This window comes from Rosa chinensis, chromosome 7 (assembly GCF_002994745.2).
Source record: "Rosa chinensis cultivar Old Blush chromosome 7, RchiOBHm-V2, whole genome shotgun sequence".
Taxonomy (NCBI): domain Eukaryota; kingdom Viridiplantae; phylum Streptophyta; class Magnoliopsida; order Rosales; family Rosaceae; genus Rosa; species Rosa chinensis.
The window spans coordinates 26,659,872-26,680,269 of NC_037094.1; the positions used below are offsets into that span (position 1 = coordinate 26,659,872).

Below are 20,398 nucleotides of genomic sequence, written 5' to 3' on the forward strand. Positions count from 1 at the left end.
GTGATTTCATATCCTCAGAGTGATATGTATTTATAGGGCACGGGTCTCCCTATAATATATTAATATTTACTGAAGGTCAAAACGCGGAGAGAAGGTAAACAAAGACGGCTAAGGGGCTTATAAAGTTTTTATAAGAACAAAAGTCAATTCAAGTGATGATACAGTCTTTGCTGTAACGGTCATGGCCTCATGGGTTAAGACTTGTCTTGTGCATTATTGGTTGCATGGCGTTGTAGAACACAAAGCATGGGAAGATTTCTAACAACTCCAATTTTTTTTATTTGTTATAATTTAGTTTATACTTTATAACTAGGAATTAAAAGAGCACCTTTAAGGTTTCATGTAAGTATGTAGTGATAGAGGACGATGGGTTATTTTACTAATAATACATATAGTTAGCTTATATAAATATAATCGATCGATGCATAAACAGAATGCAAGTTTTTTTTTGTTTTTTTATTCTTTATTTTTCTTTTGTGCGCCTGATTTTTCCTGCTTTCCTTAAGCTTCTTAACGGCTTAACTATTGTAGTTCATTTTTCAACAATCTATACTCAGCTGCTACGATCTATATCCAGCTATTAATACTAGTGAATTTACAATGGTTGAATTTTTCAAACAAAAAACTTGTCAAATGTTTAAACAGTTGTAAGCTTGCAATTAAGCCTGTCCAGTTAAGATGACATATTTTTCCCTCAAAAAAAAAAAAAAAAGATGACATACTTTGTCCATGTCAACTATATTTATTATGTTAATCATACTTGGTCGACCTTGTCATTGATTTGTTGATCTCCTTTCATAATCAAATTAAGGTCGACATTGATGTTCCATTTGTCAACGGGTACGTAAATACTCTGTTACTTAGTCCTTGTCAACTTGCATGTTACATATCTTTTATTCACCGCCAAGCGACTAGGCCAAGAAAGCGGTAGAGCCAACTAGCTAGCTACTAGGCCGCCATGCATGACTCGCAGCCTCTCTATCTAACACTGCCATACTGGCATCAAGCACTTCTTTTGGCACTATTGTTACTATTGCGAAGGATTACCTATCGACTCACTTTCTATATCCATGCAAAAGAACCATTGATACGCACTGAAATACCAAAAAAAGAAGGGGAAAAAAATCAAAGGAAGAGGTAATTACATGTTAATTGACAAGTAATAGAATAAAAGACAAAAAAAAAAAAATGGTTAACTCTATATCGGATCTGGCTTCTTTAAAGTTATGTTATCTCAAGTTATTCAATTATTCACGCACCACATAATCAAAATATCATGATAATTAACACATAACTCTTATCACTAATACTAATCTAAATCATGCTAAAAACCCCGCTGTCATTGTTTTCTTGTCTAATTGGTTATGTTGAGATTATGAATCCCACATGAGAAAATCTTGCAAATAAGTTCATAAGCAACTATTGTCAATTAATTTCGGTTGTGAACTCTATATTATTTTAACATGGTAAAAGAGCCTGGTTAATATACATGTAAATGCCTCGCGGCAACACGGCCTTTACGTCATCCAATATAAATTGTTTACATATATGATTTGAAAATTCACTACACTTGCGGGCACGTATTTAGAATATAAATCCTACATGGGGAAAATGAAGACATTAATTGCAAATGTGTTTATAAGGATTTGCATCACTCCAACCATTATTAATGAATTGGTTTTGGTCTTGAAGCTCATATTACTCTAGGAAAATTCTATAATACATACCCGTATGTCATACACACATTTACAAATGTGACAACAAATTTATTAACGTAGTGGTAATGTAAGTCCTATTTAGCGCAATCTTAATTCTATTAATGTGAATTACACCACCTATGACCTTGTTACAAGTTTTTGAACAAATTCGTTGTCAATGTTGTAATTTTAGTTTTATCTATGTAAATAATGTAAATGAATATGGTAACATTGATCTCAATGTTGTAATTTTAATTGATATAAATTGTAATTTTTGTTCAAGTAGATGTAAAATGAGTGTATGATTAATATCACAGTACCATATCTTGTCTCATATATTACTTTATCACAAATTACTCTTAAGTATCTTAAAGTATCTTTCTAAGACTTATATTATGAATCAAGACACTATATTTTCCTCGTACATTATTGCTAGAAAACTGGTTTATATTTTGCGAATGCCATAAGTATAAATTAAGTATACACAAACAAAAGTGAAGGGTATGGATAACTGGATAAGATTCAAAAGTCAAACAGTAGAAACTGACTTTCTAATTCGAAGGTCGATACTTCATTCATTACCTTATACAATGATTGAGCTGAAGATTATTTTGTTCTTCCAAAAAAAAAAAAAAAGAATTGAGAAACAAATTAAAGAAGTAAAAGAGGCTAATTGTGCCAACAAATACAGAAGACTAAGTTATCGTCCGACTTCCTTTAAGGTGTTCCTGATTAGTTAATTGCAGAACATATTCGGCGAATTTCTCCTTTATCTGCAGATTTTAGGCCGATTGTACTCATCTTCACCATGGACCTTCCGAACTCTACATTGAAGTTCAATGCCTGCAAGCCTCTCACACCCAAGAAACGTTGGACAAAGCTTTTTGTGGAGGCATCAGTCCATAACTTTTGATCAGACTCGAGTATTCCTCGACCATTCCTCAAATTTGTGAAGAACGTTGCATCAAATCGAGCTGCGCTGCCTGTGTCCAAATCGACACGCTTGGCTGCATCACCATCTTGTGGGCAAAGTGCTCGTAGTTGAGGAACGAATGAAGGATTGATGGTAGGGTCTGCGCCATTTCCGGTCGTTGTGAAGTTATATAGTCTGTACCTGAAGAACTGGCAAGCTGAAGTGCCAATAGTATGTCCACCTATAGATTGACAAATCAACAAATATATCAGTTTAAGTGTTTAAATAGAATGAAATATTTAAATAATTAATAGCTATTAGTAAATAATACACTTTAATACTCCATAATGTATTCAAGCCTACTCACCAACAAGAGTGACAAGATCTTGAGTGTTGAGACCAAATGCTTGGAACTTCGTCTTTTGTACTTCAATGGAATCCCTAAAGCCAGGCAGATTGTTAGTCTCGGATGCCAATGATACTCGTCCGTCTAACCTTCCGGTAGGCACCTTCCAATTAATTCCCTTGGTCTGCAAGAAAATTTGGAAGATATATGTTAATTCATTTCTTTTTCTTTAATTAAACAGAGGATTAGAGAGAATAACTAGTGCATGTGTACTAACATACTAGCTAGGTTATCAAAGAAAAAACTTACCAAGACGACAGAATCGCGAGCAGCCAGAGCGAGAATGTCTGCACATGAAACAACACCAGGGCATGCAGCTTCAAGCTGAGTCTTTGCATCGTCAATAACTTCCCAACCTCTCAATCCACGGTTTGGACCAGCGGTTTTTTCAGTGTTGGCACCGTCGAGGAGGACAGAAGCGTCACAACCTTGGACAAAGCAGTCATGAAAGTGCATCCTCAGTAATCCAGGAGCAATGGAAGGAGTGGATGTAAAATGCTTTGAACTGTTTGTGTGACAATGGACTCTACCTTAGGACATGAACTGGAATAGAATCCGACACGGGTGGTCTGGCTTTGCACCAAGCTGGGTAAGGTGGTAGCCAAGGCAAGCAAGGTGAGAAACATTATCGAAATGGGGGACTTCTGGTACATTTTCGTCTTCTAAACTTAACTAGCTTGTGTATATTGAAGATAAATATATAAACGAATAGATGAATGAGAAACTGAATCTGTTAGACAGCTACTAGTGTGTTTATGCTGGTTGTGATTTCATATCCCGAGAGCGGATATGAATTTATACGGTAAGGGCTCTGCCTATAATGTTATTAATGGTCAAAACGCGGAGAGAATGTAAACAAAGACGGCTAATGGGCTAAAGTGATAATAAACTTTTTGCTGGTGTCCTGCTTCAACGGGTCACGGATGAGACTTGTCTTGGCCATCATTGGTTGCCAGTTGCCTGGTGCTGTACTCGCATGAGAATTTTCTATCCCTAACAACTCCATTTTTTGTCGTTTATTACACTTCACTCTATTGGAATTAAATGAATATCAAATTGCAGATACTTTTGCTAATTTTCGTTGTTTTTCTAATGGTTTAGTTTTGTAAGACTTTGCACCCACTTTTTAATTTTTTTAGTTCATCTGATAGAGATTATTTGAGTATTCCTAATTTTCGTATTTGTTAGATGTTTTTTTGAAGAGATTTGGTTTGACCCCTCTTTGTATCACTATTTATTTTTATTGAATAAATTCATCTACAGAGATTCATCCAAAAAATAAAAAATGAGTATCATTAAGACTTTATGTAAGGAAACATAATTTCAAGCACATTAACATCAATACATAAATATAGATGAGTTCTGTGCTGTGATTAACTAGTTTTATCACTTTCATGTATACCACCATAAGAAATTCAATCAGTATATAGGATTGATCTACGTTAATATGTATAAATTCACCGCATTACTTGTATTCTATAAGACCAATATATATATATATATATATATATATATATATATATATATATAGTTTTTTTTTTTCAAACTAAGATGTCCTACTTGGTCCTTGTCAACTATTGTCAATTTCTTTTTCATGATCACATGCAATACCTTAAACGAGATTGTTGTTCTTTTTGTCGATGGGTGTTTACGTATATACGGTATCTTTATTCACCGGCAGGCTACTAGCAGCCAAGAAATTACGATAAGAGCCAACTGGGTTTCTAGGCTTGCATGTGGTTAGATAGCCACCATGCACGACCCGCAGCCCCTCTATCTAGCATTGGCATGGAAGCTGCCTCACAGTGGTGAATAAAGAAGTAATAGATACCAAAACTGAAAGGAAGAGGTAAATGTTGACAAAGAAGGCCAATGTATGGTGATTATTTAACCTAGCAGCAATGGAGAATTCTGGTTGTTTTCTTCAATGTTAAGTTATAGGTAATTTAAATTCAATCTACAAGTGATTGATGAGCTATGAATTTAATTTGAATAAAAAAACAAAAGTTTACACTAGCTATCCTAGCCCTGTAATTGCATACATCTTCGAAGCTTCTTAGACATTTCCTTTGAATTGCCATGTTGCTAATTTTTCCATTCCACTTTGTGCCATTATGTTTGTGTTTGAGCTCCTTTCTATTTGTTCTCTTTTCTGTTAAATTTTTTGAAAAAAAAAATTTCCTCTCTTTATCATTTCTCAAGGTTCCGTAATAAAAAATTAAAAACAAAATCTCTTAGGTCTTAAGTTTGGACATTAAGTTTGGAGTGTGCTCTGTCAACATAATCACAATTCATTGAGCTAAACATGCAATGAATGGAATTACACGTCTGATCTATCAATGTAAACACAATATATGTAACAATGTAAGTACTAAACTACTAATGAATCAGTAAACTAGAGATTTGTACAGTATTTTATTTGTTCTCTTTTCTGTTAAATTTTTTGAAAAAAAAAATTTCCTCTCTTTATCATTTCTCAAGGTTCCGTAATAAAAAATTAAAAACAAAATCTCTTAGGTCTTAAGTTTGGACATTAAGTTTGGAGCGTGCTCTGTCAACATAATCACAATTCATTGAGCTAAACATGCAATGAATGGAATTACACGTCTGATCTATCAATGTAAACACAATATATGTAACAATGTAAGTACTAAACTACTAATGAATCAGTAAACTAGAGATTTGTACAGTATTTTATTTGTTCTCTTTTCTGTTAAATTTTTTGAAAAAAAAAATTTCCTCTCTTTATCATTTCTCAAGGTTCCGTAATAAAAAATTAAAAACAAAATCTCTTAGGTCTTAAGTTTGGACATTAAGTTTGGAGCGTGCTCTGTCAACATAATCACAATTCATTGAGCTAAACATGCAATGAATGGAATTACACGTCTGATCTATCAATGTAAACACAATATATGTAACAATGTAAGTACTAAACTACTAATGAATCAGTAAACTAGAGATTTGTACAGTATTTTATTTGTTCTCTTTTCTGTTAAATTTTTTGAAAAAAAAAATTTCCTCTCTTTATCATTTCTCAAGGTTCCGTAATAAAAAATTAAAAACAAAATCTCTTAGGTCTTAAGTTTGGACATTAAGTTTGGAGCGTGCTCTGTCAACATAATCACAATTCATTGAGCTAAACATGCAATGAATGGAATTACACGTCTGATCTATCAATGTAAACACAATATATGTAACAATGTAAGTACTAAACTACTAATGAATCAGTAAACTAGAGATTTGTACAGTATTTTATTTGTTCTCTTTTCTGTTAAATTTTTTGAAAAAAAAAAATTTCCTCTCTTTATCATTTCTCAAGGTTCCGTAATAAAAAATTAAAAACAAAATCTCTTAGGTCTTAAGTTTGGACATTAAGTTTGGAGTGTGATCTGTCAACATAATCACAATTCATTGAGCTAAACATGCAATGAATGGAATTACACGTCTGATCTATCAATGTAAACACAATATATGTAACAATGTAAGTACTAAACTACTAATGAATCAGTAAACTAGAGATTTGTACTGTATATTAGTTATTTATATCTACTAGTAGAAGTGGAGGTGTGGCCTTGGACAAAGGATTAACAAAAAGCAGACATGCGATTGATAACTGTAGGCCGCAACCTAACAAACCATGTAACTAATTAGCCTAATTATCCTAATTAACAAACTTAACAACTTTTAACAAATTACATTGTTATAATCCTAACTCCTCAGCTTGATATGGGGAGACTAAGGCCCAGTTTCGCCCAGCTTATGCTATGTAAAAAATTGCTTAACTTATAAGTTAAGTAGCAAAATGTGTTTGGTGAAATTTAAAAAAAAAAACAATTTATTTTATTTAAATTTTACACCATTAAATTACTGCTTATAGAAATTGAAAAACAGCAGCTTTCATAAATTAAAAGCGACAAGTGCTTTTAAATTAATCTCAGTTCTCCTCGAAACTGGGCCTAACATCAAGTTAATTGGCACATTAAGTATGTTAATTGGCACATTAAGTATGTTATCGAAACTGGGCCTAACATCAAGTTAATTGGCACATTAAGTATTTTATTAAACAAATCTGCAAGCTGTACTGCAATTTGAGAGATCCTAACTTAACTTGATTTATGGTGAAGCTAACATCAACTTCAGTGTGCTTAAGTTTAGAGTGATACAGTGGATTTGTAGCAAATCTAGGGCGGAGATGTTGTCACATTCTAATGTAGGTACATCAGCAAGCTGGATATGTAAATCTAGGAGTAAATGCATGTGTAAGTCATTGAATCTTTGATGTAGTATCAGCAATACTTCTATATTCAGCTTCAGTTCTCGAAACAGCCGATTGTTTCTTACAATCATGCGTTTGATGTAATCAATTTGATTGTTTTATTAAGGGTCTGTGGTCAATTTGATTATTTTTATTAAGAGTCGATAATGGTACGTCTTATTGAGCGTCAGTAATGTATTTGGTTGTTTTATTGAGGATCGGTAATGATGTTATTGAGCATCAATAATGCATTTGCCATTTGGTTGTTTTACTGAGGTTCAATACACTTTTATCGAGGGTCAGTCAAACTATTGGTTCTTTTATTGATGGTAAATAATAAATTTGATTATTTTATTAAATGTCAATAGTAAGTTTGGTTGTGTTATTGATTTTTTGAATCAAGAGAATAATTTTATAAATAGAAACCCAAATAGAGATTACAACCATATAGTAACAATTTCAGATAACATTCGTGGAGTGTTATCCAATTACTAGAAATCTGTGTTAGCCTAAGGCCAGAGTTATATACCCTTCTTTTGTCATGTACAGACAGAACAAAGAAGATATGGTAGTACCTACGGTGGTACATAGAGATAGATCCACTCATTAGACATTTCATGCTCCGCCATAACAGAATAGCTTGAATCATCATTCAGTACTACTCCAGAAGATTCACTAGTACCACCAAAGTCAAACATAGTTGTAGGTTGTAGAATCAAGCCACCAAGATCCCAAATACGAAATCCTAGAGAACCAGAGCCCATGAATTGGGTCCACAAATGAGCCTAAATCCAAACATGCTAAAAAACTTTGGACACCCAGTTGGGCTGCAGAATTTGTTTGGACCCCAAAAACACCCCAACTGATTTGGGCCTCCACCTTAGCCTAGGCCATCCAATTGATCTGGGCACCCAACATGGGGTGACGACTGTCCCATCTGCCATGGTCACCACCTCACAACTCGACCATTGCACAAGTACCGCCGCTGCAACCATAGACCGGGGACCTATACCAGAACGCCCCTCTAGCAGCAAATTTCTAGAGTTTGACACCGCCGTACTATTCCCTGGACACCACTCCGCCGAAATGGCATCCGCACATTCTCCACCGCCGATGCTAGTGAGCTCACTAGCAGCGCGGTGCATTCGGAAACTCGCCACCACTCCAAAAAAATGGAGCACTGCCTCCCTTGTCTCCTTGGACTGGGCATAGGGCACAGACCGCAACCAAGAACGTGCAGCCTCTTGTATACAGCCCCCTTCCACTCCCACCTTCAAACTTTGGCCTACCTGCCAAAATCGCCAAAAAATTTCAATCGGACTCTGCGTGGTCCGATCCGACCTGCTCACCATCATCCAACGCCGGACGCCGGTTTCTGCCCAAGGTTTCGACGCTTCCAGCTTGGAACACAAAACCATTTGGGACTCATCCCATTACACAAACTCTGCCTCAGAGATCAACGAAACAGAATTGGTTGGGTAGCGCACACTCTTCCCCATGCCGGGTAAAGAAATAGCACCAATTAGAGAAGTTATTGGCAATAGATATCGCCACTGGAGCCCTTGCCAGCGGCGGCTAGGGTTGAGAGAAAACATTCTCCTTATCACTATGTTGAAAGCATAGTCTGCATTGGTTGTGTTATTGATGGTCATTATATTAACTAACAATTTCAAAATTTTCATGTGCAAAAATGAGATACTTAAACACATAGCAACAAGAAAAACAAAAAACCAAAATAGAGAAGAAAACAAATGCAAAAGAAAAATTAGGTTTTGAAGATGAAATTCTAAAGACAAAAGGAAGAAATCAAAAGAGGACAAAAGATTGAAAAAGAAACAAAAGAAGAAAAAATAGAAGAAGAAGAAGAAGAAGAAGAAGAAGAAACATATATAAATAGTTTTTTTTTTAAAAAATTGTTTTATCTAATCTCATCATTCTCTGTTGAGAAATTATATATACACAACCCTAATTCCTTAATACACACCCCTTCATTTTATTATCCAACTTTTTCTTTAAGCTTCCTTAATTATATACCCTCTTCATTTTATTAAAAGAATTAATTATAACAATTGTTTCAAATCAATTACCAGTTCACATGAAAATTTTGAATCAATCACATTCAAAAAAATTTCATTTACAATTTTGATTTGTGAATAGAAGGCAGGTGTCTTTATGTTTCAATTCAAGGCACAAGAGGAGAAGGACCGCGTCTTTCACGATGGTCCTTGGTTCTTCAGCGGTTCCATGCTTGTTTTGTCCAACTACGACAACATTGGATCAGTAGAGCCAGTCTCCCTTCAATCCTTGGAACTCTGGGTAGCAATGACAGGGCTCCGGGTTGCTATGCGCAACGAGCGAGCTCTAACTATAATCGAGAATGATCTAGATATGGCGGCGTTGAAGCGGAAGGATCTGGGTTGTCCATGATATGCGTCAGCGGATTTGGGCACGACGTATGTCTGTTGGAATTCAGTTATGAGAAATGTCATGGCATATGCCTGGAGTGTGGGTGGTTTGGTCATGGTGGTGGTGCTTGTGACAAGGGGCTGTTGTTGGTGCCATTGTCAGTGTCGTTGGTGCCGGATGTGGGGGAGCTACAGCCGAACCCGGGATTGGGCTCCCTGGCCTCAGAGAAGGCGGTAGAGGAGGTGGCAAAGACTAGGCCGGAGGAGGAACCGGCAGCTGCTGCAAGTTTGGAGGCCCTGGCTTTTTCGGCTGGACGGCTAGGGTTGACTGGGCTAAGCAGTGGGCTGGGTAAGGATGTTGGGCCCAAATACAGAAATGGGCTTGTTTCTGAGGCTATTGGGCTGGTGGAGAAGGACATGGATGGGCTTGCTTATGTGTCAGCACATGGGCCTGATGCTGCAAACTCAAAAGTTTTGGGGGTGCGCAAATGGTGCCATGTTCAATGGCGTATGGAGAAGAGGCCAAAACCTAGCTTGGTGGTATTACCTAGTGGGTTCCAACTTGGAGAGCTTGTGGAGGTTCCGGTTACTGTTGGGAAGACTCTGAAGAAAAAGGGTCGGCCAAAGGGTCATCGAAACAAGCCTAAATCTCAAGATGGAGTGTTGGAAAGCAAGAAGAGCAACCTGATGTCGAGGTTGTTGGATTGAAGATCCTGAGGCACGTACTAACTCCGACCTCTGTCAATAGTAAGTCTGGTTGTGTCAAATATTTGATTTTGTTTGAATTTGTGTTAAAATACCCTTAACCGGTTACCCTTAATCAATTGGCTTTGTCAAATATTTAAAGTCCATAAGTTCTAAGGGTCAATTACCACAGAGAGAAAGAAAAGAGAGATTTTTTTTTCTTCTATCAGATACACAACTCAAATGCAACAACTAGTCTTTTGTGAGTCGAACTTATAACCTCTCACTTACGAAAGGGAAATTATGTCACCAGACCAAATGGTATTGGGCGAGAAGAGAGAGTTTAGTTGCGATTAAAAATGATTTATTTTGAAATATCTCTGTTTTGTTTAAAAACTTTAAAAAAAAATTTAAAATTTGTTAAAGGAAAAGCATATTATATGCCTTCGTCAAAGAAACAGACGAAGAGGGAATCAAACAATTACAAATCACAGCTCAATCAACATTTAGTATCATTAATGTAATCGATATTTCCGTTGTAATTCTATCCCTATATAAAGGAACTATGAAATGAAATGAGTAGACCAATTTCAATTGTCATTTTACTTTAACACGTTATCAACACGCTCAGAGCCAATAACCAAGAAAATGTTTTTTCTTCTTTTCTGCCTCCAAACAAAAAAAAATTCCGTGCAGTAGCCTCCACCCTAGGCCATCCCTTCGCGCCCTTCCACAAACCGGCCTCACCTAGCCAATTGCTCTCAGCACCCAGCCAAGAGCAATTTGCTCTCCGCACCCAACCATTTGATCTGCCCACCCGCACCTGATCACCGCGACTCATCGTCCAGCCGGCCAGACCTGCTTTACCACTGCTCACACACAGCAGCACCCTGCAGATCCCAGCGCACTGCTGCGCACATCCCAGAGCCCCCGCGCCTTCGTCTAGACCGGCTGCCAGATCCTCCTTCCGGACAGCAGCCCCGCGCCCTGCTGCAGATCCCAGACTCGGCTGCATCACTTTGATCAAGCATCGATCCCAGATCGGCGTTAGCCCATCAGCTCGCTGCCCCACCGGCCTCCATCACGCATATCCCACAGTCGGCCAGACCCCTGCACTTCAAGAGAGAACCAGAAGGGAGAAGACGCGGAAAAAAAAAAAAAAAAAACCCACTGATGCAAAGAAAGAGAAAGTGGCCCAATTTTTCTCAAGTCCAAAAACATCGCTACGCACGCCTGCATCAACACGCGCGTGCGCTAGGATTGTTTTATTTTCTTGAAATCAAGTATGTTTTCTTTATTTTTTTATTTTTTTAACCAAGCATGTGAATTTAATTTATCTTTTCTATTTTTAAGCATGCTTTAGATTTTATTATATATGCTTTTATTATAAAATTTCCGAGCATGTTTAGTTAGATTATATTAATCATTTTAATCATGCTTTGTCATTTATGCTTTATCTAATTATCTTTAAGCATGATTATATATTTTATTTTTGAGCATGCCATATATATATATATATATTGTTATATATTATTTATGAAATTTTGAGCATGTTTTTATTTTATTTACTCTTATATAAATTATGTCTACGCATGCTTTGTATTATGTTATTGTTTACATTTTATTTTATGCATGATATATTCTTGCTATTATTATGTGTAGTATATAATTTGCTATGATTATGTGTAGTATATAATTTGTTGTATATTTATGAAATTTGAGCATGCCATGTAGTTTATTTCTTATATATGCTATGTTTAAATGTGCTATGCTTATTTTTAGAATGCAATATACAAAAATTGCGTTTTGCCATGATAATGAAAATTCATGCGCATTATACACATACACTTACTGTGTTAAAGTATTTTCACATAGCATCAAAAAAATGTGACCATTACGAATCTTGGTCTTGAAATCTAATTCAACGTTTGGAAAATAATTCACGTGGATGTCTTTATGACTGCGTAATTTATTTCTTCTCTCTTGTTTATGTAGATGGCTGATCCAACTCGACCTGAATTTGACATTTTGGACTCAGACAGACTTGAGTACCACCGTTGGGTTTCCGATGTAGAAACTGCCTTTGTGGCAAGAGACTACACTGCCACCATCAAAACACCCACTGATGATGGACAATTTGATAAGGTGAAAGCAAATGTCTTAATGTTTTTGAGGCGACATATTGATCCTAGCCTACGCTGGGAATACCTTCAGTTGAAGACACCCAAAGAACTGTGGGATGTCTTTAAGGGACGTTTTTGGAACATTCATGACACCTTGCTCCCAGAACTGACCGTTCAGTGGAATGAAATCTGCTTGCTTGACTACAAAAGGGTCAATGACTTTAACAAGGACATGTTGCGCCTAAAGGCATGTCTAAATTTCTATGGAAAGGAACTCACAGAAGATGATATGATATGATCCAGAAGACTCTTTCCACTTTTCCTACTTCAGCAATTATACCAGCGAACCAGTATAGGCTGGAGTATGATAACAAAAGAATCACAACATTCAACAAGCTGATCAACCTACTGCAAGTGGCTGAGAGGCATAATGAGGTTCTGTTGAACAACAATGCCAGACATGTTGGGACAAAGAAAATTCCTGAGGCTAATTATGGCAAAGTGAAAGGTGGAAAGAACCCCAATGCAAACGGGGTTGGACGTGCTGATCCCTACCCACGTGGCAACAATGCCCCACGTGACAAGGGACGTGGGGGTCGTGATATGGGCCGTGGAGGCCCTCCCAATGTATAGTGCAGAGATGGTGGTGCTGGCCCTAGTGATCATGGAAACAAGGTGCAAAGGGCACCTAAGAACCCTTCAGTCAAACATGATAGAGTTAGAAATGAACCATGCTATAGGTGTGGAGTCATTGGGTACTGGTACAAGAACTGCCAAGCAAGCAACAGAGTAGTAGCCAATTACAAGATGTATAGGGGGCCTAAAGAACAAGAGGCTCACTATATGGAAGAAAGAGGCCATGACCCAGATGTCAACCTCACAATTGCAGACTTTAATGGCAACAAGGAACTTGCTCAGTCAACCGATGCCCCAGATTTTGACTGATATGCTTTATTTACTTTATTTTCCAAAAATAGTTGTGAAGGCATAATGCCTCATTTTTAATTAGACTATTACTTGGTCTTAAAGTTTATTTCAATAATAGTTTGATGAATTAGAACAAGACCTTGATTTGATTATGGTTGGCTTATTAATAAATTTTGAATTTTATTCTGAAGCATTAAATTTATTCAAATTTATTTACTACACATATTTACATGGTTAGAAATAGCACTATAAAGATGTATTATGTAAAGCAATACATCTAGAGAAAAATTATTAGAATGAAAAGATTATCATTATACTAAAAATTATTAGCTCTGTATACTCCAAGAGCTAATCGAACCTTATTAAAGTTTCAAAGATATTCGTGCCAACGGTTATCATGTAAAAACACGCTGTGAGAATGAAACTGAATACCTTTATATTCCTTCCGATGAATGTGGAAGGAAACGCATTTTAGAGACACTAATGAGTCAATCTAGTGGACTGTACCTCACTACGATTCGGATCATTGAATCCTATGCTGTCACCAATAATGAAATGTGGGACACTGACTCATACAAGCTTTGGCATGACTGCCTACGGCATCCCGGTCATGACATGATGATCTGTATTTTAACGAACTCATATGGACATCCCTTCTTTCGAGTGAAAAATAAAATGGGACAAAAATCTGTCACACTGCAAGGTGTCGATCCTAGTACTGCTCAAATGTAGCCATTGCCTTCTGAAGTACTAAAAGCACTACATCTCTCCTATTATGCCTTATTGACTATTTCAAAGGCACATTACTCGTTTGCAAAGCCTGCCCTTTAGCAAAAACAGGATAGAGACCTTCCTATGCTAAAGATACAAAACAAAACATTCTATTCTTACAAAGGATACAAGGAGATATCTATGGACCTATCCATCCAGAATGAGGACCATTTTAAGTACTTTATGGTTCTGGTGGATACTTTGACAAACTGGTCACATGTCGCTTTAGTGTCCACAAGAAATGCTGTAAAACTCCTAGCACAGACTATATGTTTAAGGGCTCACCACCCTGATCACCCTACCAAGTCTATAAGGCTTGATAACGCTGGAGAGTTTACATCAAAAACATTTGATGATTATTGCATGTCTATTGGGATCGATGTAGAACATCCTATACCTCATGTGCATACACAAAATGGTCTTGCAGAAGCCACCATAAAAAAGCTACAGATGGTGGCTAGGGCATTGGTTATGCGCACCAACCTACCTATATCTGCCTGGGGTTATGCAATATTGCACGCAGCTTTACTTATTCGTTTCAGACCTACTACTAGGCAACCATTTTCTGTGTACTAGTTGGTAACTGGATATGAACCTGACATTTCACACTTACGCATATTTGGTTGCGCACTATATGTGCTTATTACGCCCCCACAGCACACCAAAATGGGTTCCTAGAGACGATTAAGTATTTATGTTGGATACGAATTCCAAACAATTATCCGCTATTTGGAACCCTTGACAGGCGATCTCTTTATCGCTAGATTTGCGGATTGTCACTTTGATGAGATAGTCTTCCTATCGTTAAGGGGAGATAGGAAAAAGGATTTTCCAAGGGAACGACATGAATTGTCGTGGTTTGTCCTCACTTTGTCTCATTTTGATCCCCGCACTTCACAAAGTGAAAAGAATAATCGATCTTCAGAAAGTAGCAGATTCGATGCCTGATGCATTTACTGATATCACAAAAGTGACGAGATCTCATATACCAGCTGCAAATATGCCTGCAAGGTTAGAAGTCCCCAACAAGGGGCACAGTGATTCAGATAGAAGCACTGCAACCACACTTAGTGGAAGTTTGGTTGAGGCCGTGGCTCCCCAAAGGAAGAGGGGGAGGCCACTTGGTTCAATTGACACTCACCCAAGGAAGAAGAGGACGAGTAAGGCAAAACCAATCATCAATGTATAGAATCCCTCTCATGAGATTGTCTCTGATTATAGTTATGTCCATGAATCAATACTAGAGGACGCTCCGATGTTTGAAATGATTCCAGAAAACAAAGAAATCTCAAAGGATTATGAGAATGAGTATGAGTTGATAGAAAGATCTTCCATACACATTGATGATATATACTGTTGCTCAAGGAATCATAGAGCACGATGATATCGAACCACGTTCGGTTGTAAAATGTCAACATAGAGCAGATTGGCCTAAATGGAAATAAGCAATCCAAGCAGAATTAGATTATCTGACAAAGAGACAAGTATTTGGTCCAGTAGTGCTAACCCCACCAAGTGTAAAGCCTGTAGGATATAAATGGGTCTTTGTCAGAAAGCGTAATGAGAAGAATGAAGTCCTGAGGTACAAGGCTCACCTTGTGGCGTAAGGTTTCTCACAAGGCCCTGAAATTGACTACGAGGAGACATACTCTCCTGTAATGGACGTTATAACGTTCAGCTACTTAGTTAGCTCGGTAGTTTTTGAAGGACTGAAAATGCAGCTCATGGATGTGGTTACTACATATCTCTATGGGGATCTAGATTCAGAGATATATATGAAAGTGCCTGATGGCCTTACATTTCCCAAGTCAAGTGACTCTAAACCACGGAGTGCGTTTACAATTAGGTTGAAACGCTCACTTTACGGATTGAAACAATCCGGGCGGATGTGGTATACCCGTCTAAGTGATTACTTGATTAGGAAGGGATATAAGAACGATGAACGTATTCATAAAGAAAACAAGTTCCGGATTTGCAATTGTAGCTGTATATGTCGATGATATGAACATAATAGGTACTCTTGATGAAATAAGAGAAACCGCGAGCTACTTGAAATCCGAATTTGAGATGAAGGATCTTGGGAAAACTCGATTCTATCTAGGCCTTGAACCAGAACACCGAGTTTGTGGAATACTAATCCACCAGTCTGCGTATGTCCAAAAGTCAGGCGATATAACATGGACAAACCGCATCTTGCTAGCACTCCCATGATCGGTCGAAGCTTGGATGTAAGGAAAGATCCATTTCGTCCAAAGGAAGATGATGAAGAGGTGTTGGGAACTGAAATTCCCTATCTAAGTGCAATAGGCGCATTATTGTACTTAGCACAATGTACTCGACCAGACATTGCATTCTCAATGAACTTGTTAGCTAGATTTAGCTCAGCGCCAATGCAGCGTCACTGGAATGGTATCAAGAACATTTTCGATACCTAAAAGGAACCATTGACTTGAGACTGTTCTTTTCCCTACAGAGAGACAAGAGGGACCGCAGATGGAATTGAAATCCCTAAAGGAAATGTTGATGGAAAAAGCGCCACTCACTACACCAAAACGCCAAATGACGTTTTGGTTGGTTTTGCTGATACTGGGTACCTCTCTCACCCACATAAAGGTTGTTCCCAAACTGGTTATGTATTTACCATTAGGAACACGACGATATCTTGGAGATCAACCAAGAAAACCCTTGTGGCTACCTCCTCGAACCACTCAGAGAACATTGCTCTACATGAGGCGGTTCGTGAGTGTGTATGGTTAAGAGCTATCATCACACATATTTGAGGGACTAGTGGTTTGAGTTCTACCACTGAACAGCCTACTTGCATTTATGAAAATAATGCAGCTTGCATCGAACAGATGAAGCTAGGATATATCAAGGGTGATAATACAAAACACATATCGCCAATGTTTTTCTACAATCAGCAACAACAGGCCCTCCTCAAGATTCAAGTGAATCAAGTAAGTTCTAAGCAGAATGTGGTAGATTTGTTCTCCAAATCATTGCCTAAGGCCATATTTGAGAAACATGTGAAAAGCATAGGAATGCGGAAACTTTCTAAGCTCCCTTGATTAATGTAAGTATTAGAGGGAGGTGTAGACATCAGGGGGAGTCTAACACACACATGTCATACTCAAATGTAGAAGGTGTGTTGTGCTCTTTTCCTTTGACCAAGGTGTATTTTATGTCCCACAGGGTTTTTATTGTTACTTGGCAAGGTTTTTAGTGAGGCAACAACTCATGCACCATTTTGTCTTTGACTTGGCACAAGGGGGAGTGTTAAAGGAAAAACACATTATGTGCCTTCGTCAAAGAAACAGACGAAGAGGGAATCAAGCAATTACAAATCACAGCTCAATCAACATTTAGTATCATTAATGTAATCGATATTTCCGTTGTAATTCTATCCCTATATAAAGGGACTATGAAATGAAATGAGTAGACCAATTCCAATTGTCATTTTACATTAACAAAATTAAAATTCTAGGCTAATTAAAATGTAAAAAATGGTCCCAAAAAAAAAAAAGAACAAAGACATGGGACAATAATATTATCATTTTTTTAAATATGAAATGACATCACTCTAATATATTAGCTAATGTAGGTAACATTATAGAATGATCCACTCTAGAGTGGCTACAAGAAAAGACCTTAAATAGAAGGGTTAAAATAAAGACTATAACTTGGTCTCAAAAACCTACTTTAATGAATTCCCTACATAGAAGCATTGTTATCCTGATTACTTTGTCCTCCGAAAACTCTTAACTGGTAAATTTTTGTCATCAAGCCAAAGGGCAATGACGACTTGTAATCCGAACTTAGATTTTTATCAAGCTTCTCAGCTTTGACAATAGGATTGGCTTTAGAATGGCCTCACGACTAGCAGTACGATGATCTTAATAGCAATCATGTTTCTCCGAATAAAGATGTACTGTACAAAAGAGGTGACCACAACGACAGTTAAACCATGTCAAACCAACCCACTTGTTGCAGCTAGTGCACTGTTTCGGGCCCTTCGGCTACTTCGCTTCCTCGTTATTCTGGCATATCCCCAAAGTAAAGGAGGATGGTTGCGGGTCAGAGACATCATACTGCTGTGACCTACAAGAAAAGATGGAGTTCATAAAAATAGTTTTTGGGTCCACTGAATTAGCTCGAACATCCACATTAGCAGAAACAATAGATTCCTTTGATTTTCCATTGACAGAATTTCCAATGGATGATGCAGCAAGCTTAGTCTGCACTTGTTTCATCGAGTCTTTGTGGCACTTGGAACACATGTTCATAGTAGCCGCACTTCCAAAGAAACCACATTCACTAGGATTCAAGACGAATAATAGTAGCCGCACTTGGGCCGATTAGTTTTGGGGTGTCCGGGTTTTCCCCAATAACTAGGATTCAAGACAAATAATAGTAAAAAGTATGAAAGCTAAAATATGAAATCTGTTCTCGCCCTAGGTGATGGTTAAAATCTATTAACTAGCTCCGCTAAGCTAATACAAAACAACACAAAGTACGTATCACCCTTTTCCCTTGGGTATACCGTAAGTAGGCGAATCCTCTTTAAAAGTTTTCTAGTCTAATTGAGATATGGGTAAATTTTATTTTACCTCCCTGATCTTCACACTCTAGATCATTTGTGTCCTTGCACTTTTAATTTCATCACAGGTGCCCCTTAACTTGCCAATTTCAATCCATCTTGTCTGACCCTTGACTTTTTTGCCAACGTGTGATGTATTTTGAAATTGTAGTCACATATGATAGAATTTTTCATGTCACTTTAGTGAATCATCATCATACAAGGGAGCTTATAGAAGCCACATTTTCAATTTGCAAAAACTTGATAAAAAAAAAAAACTAATTATTGGACATGATTGATTAAATTGGAGAGCATAGGGGTACATGTGATGAAATTAAAAGTGCAGGGTCACAACTGACTTAACGTATAAATGTTAGGGAGGTAAAATGAAATTAACTCTTTAGATATACACACACACACACACACACACACACACACACACACACTATTATTAAGAGGGAAAATTCTGCAATGTGTTAACGTATGACATCCATACAATTGCCTTAAAAGTGGTAAAATGAGTCCTCAAAATAGTAATATTAGTCCTCAAAGTGGTAACATGAGTCCTTAAAGTAGTAAATTTTCTTAGTTTACCATATGAGTCCTGAAAATAGTAATATTAGTCCTCAAAGTGATAACATGAGTCCTAAGAGGGGTAAAAATAGTTGATGTATGAGAAATGTTAACATACCATAGCTTTACCCTATTAAGAAAAGAGGTTTTGTTAGCCAAAATTGAAAATTTTGACAGATTTAACCTTAAAAGATTAAAAAATTTGAGAATAAATTAAATTATGAGGATAAATATGACATTTATAAAATAGACTTTTATTAAGAAAATTTTAAAAAAAATGATTCCACAACCCTCACTTTTCTCTCTCACAATTTTTTCTCTGCAATAACTACCCATTTTTCTATTTAAAAAAAAAAAAACAAAAATTTTATCATACACATGCAGAGCATGTGATTGCAGATATATATATATATATATATATATATATATATATATATCAACATCAAAGGAAAAAAACAGGAGAAAAATAGAAAAAAACCCAAAAATGAAGCTCTTTTTAAGGGAAATCCAATCATATGTTTTCTTTTAATCTACACCCATTCACATAATTAAACCTACTGTTTAGGTTTTAAGTCTATAATTAAGTCTTTTTCTCTTTTTTTAGTTTGACTATTTTACCCTTCTCGTCGAAGAAGGAAAAAATTCCTCAAATATAGGTGTTTTTTTAAAATCTAAATATGGCATCAGTTATAAACACAAATTAGAATTTAATACCATCAATTTATTTTTCCTGATTTAAAAACCATTACTTGCCTTAATTATTGCATATCTCTTCCTTTTTTATTTGACCTATATATTTGCCATTTTTTAGTAGATATGTTTGTGTAGATAATCCTATTATTAAATATGTCAACGTGATCAATTGCCTTAATTATTGTATGTAACTGATGCCATATTTTAGGAGATATATTTGTGTAGATATTCCTTATTTAAAAAGATTAATTGTCTTAATTATTGTATATCTCTTCCTTTCAGATTTGATCTTTATATTTGCTATTTTTAAGTAGATGTGGTTGTGTAGATATTGCTATTAGATTTCATAGATTTCTCAATCTGATTAAACATCCT

General features: G+C 36.7%; 1 pseudogene; it reads right to left on the reverse strand.

The window, feature by feature from the left end:
- Positions 1-2,213: 2,213 nt before the first annotated feature.
- On the reverse strand, positions 2,214-3,790 carry LOC112179530 (annotated as a pseudogene).
- Positions 3,791-20,398: the final 16,608 nt, after the last annotated feature.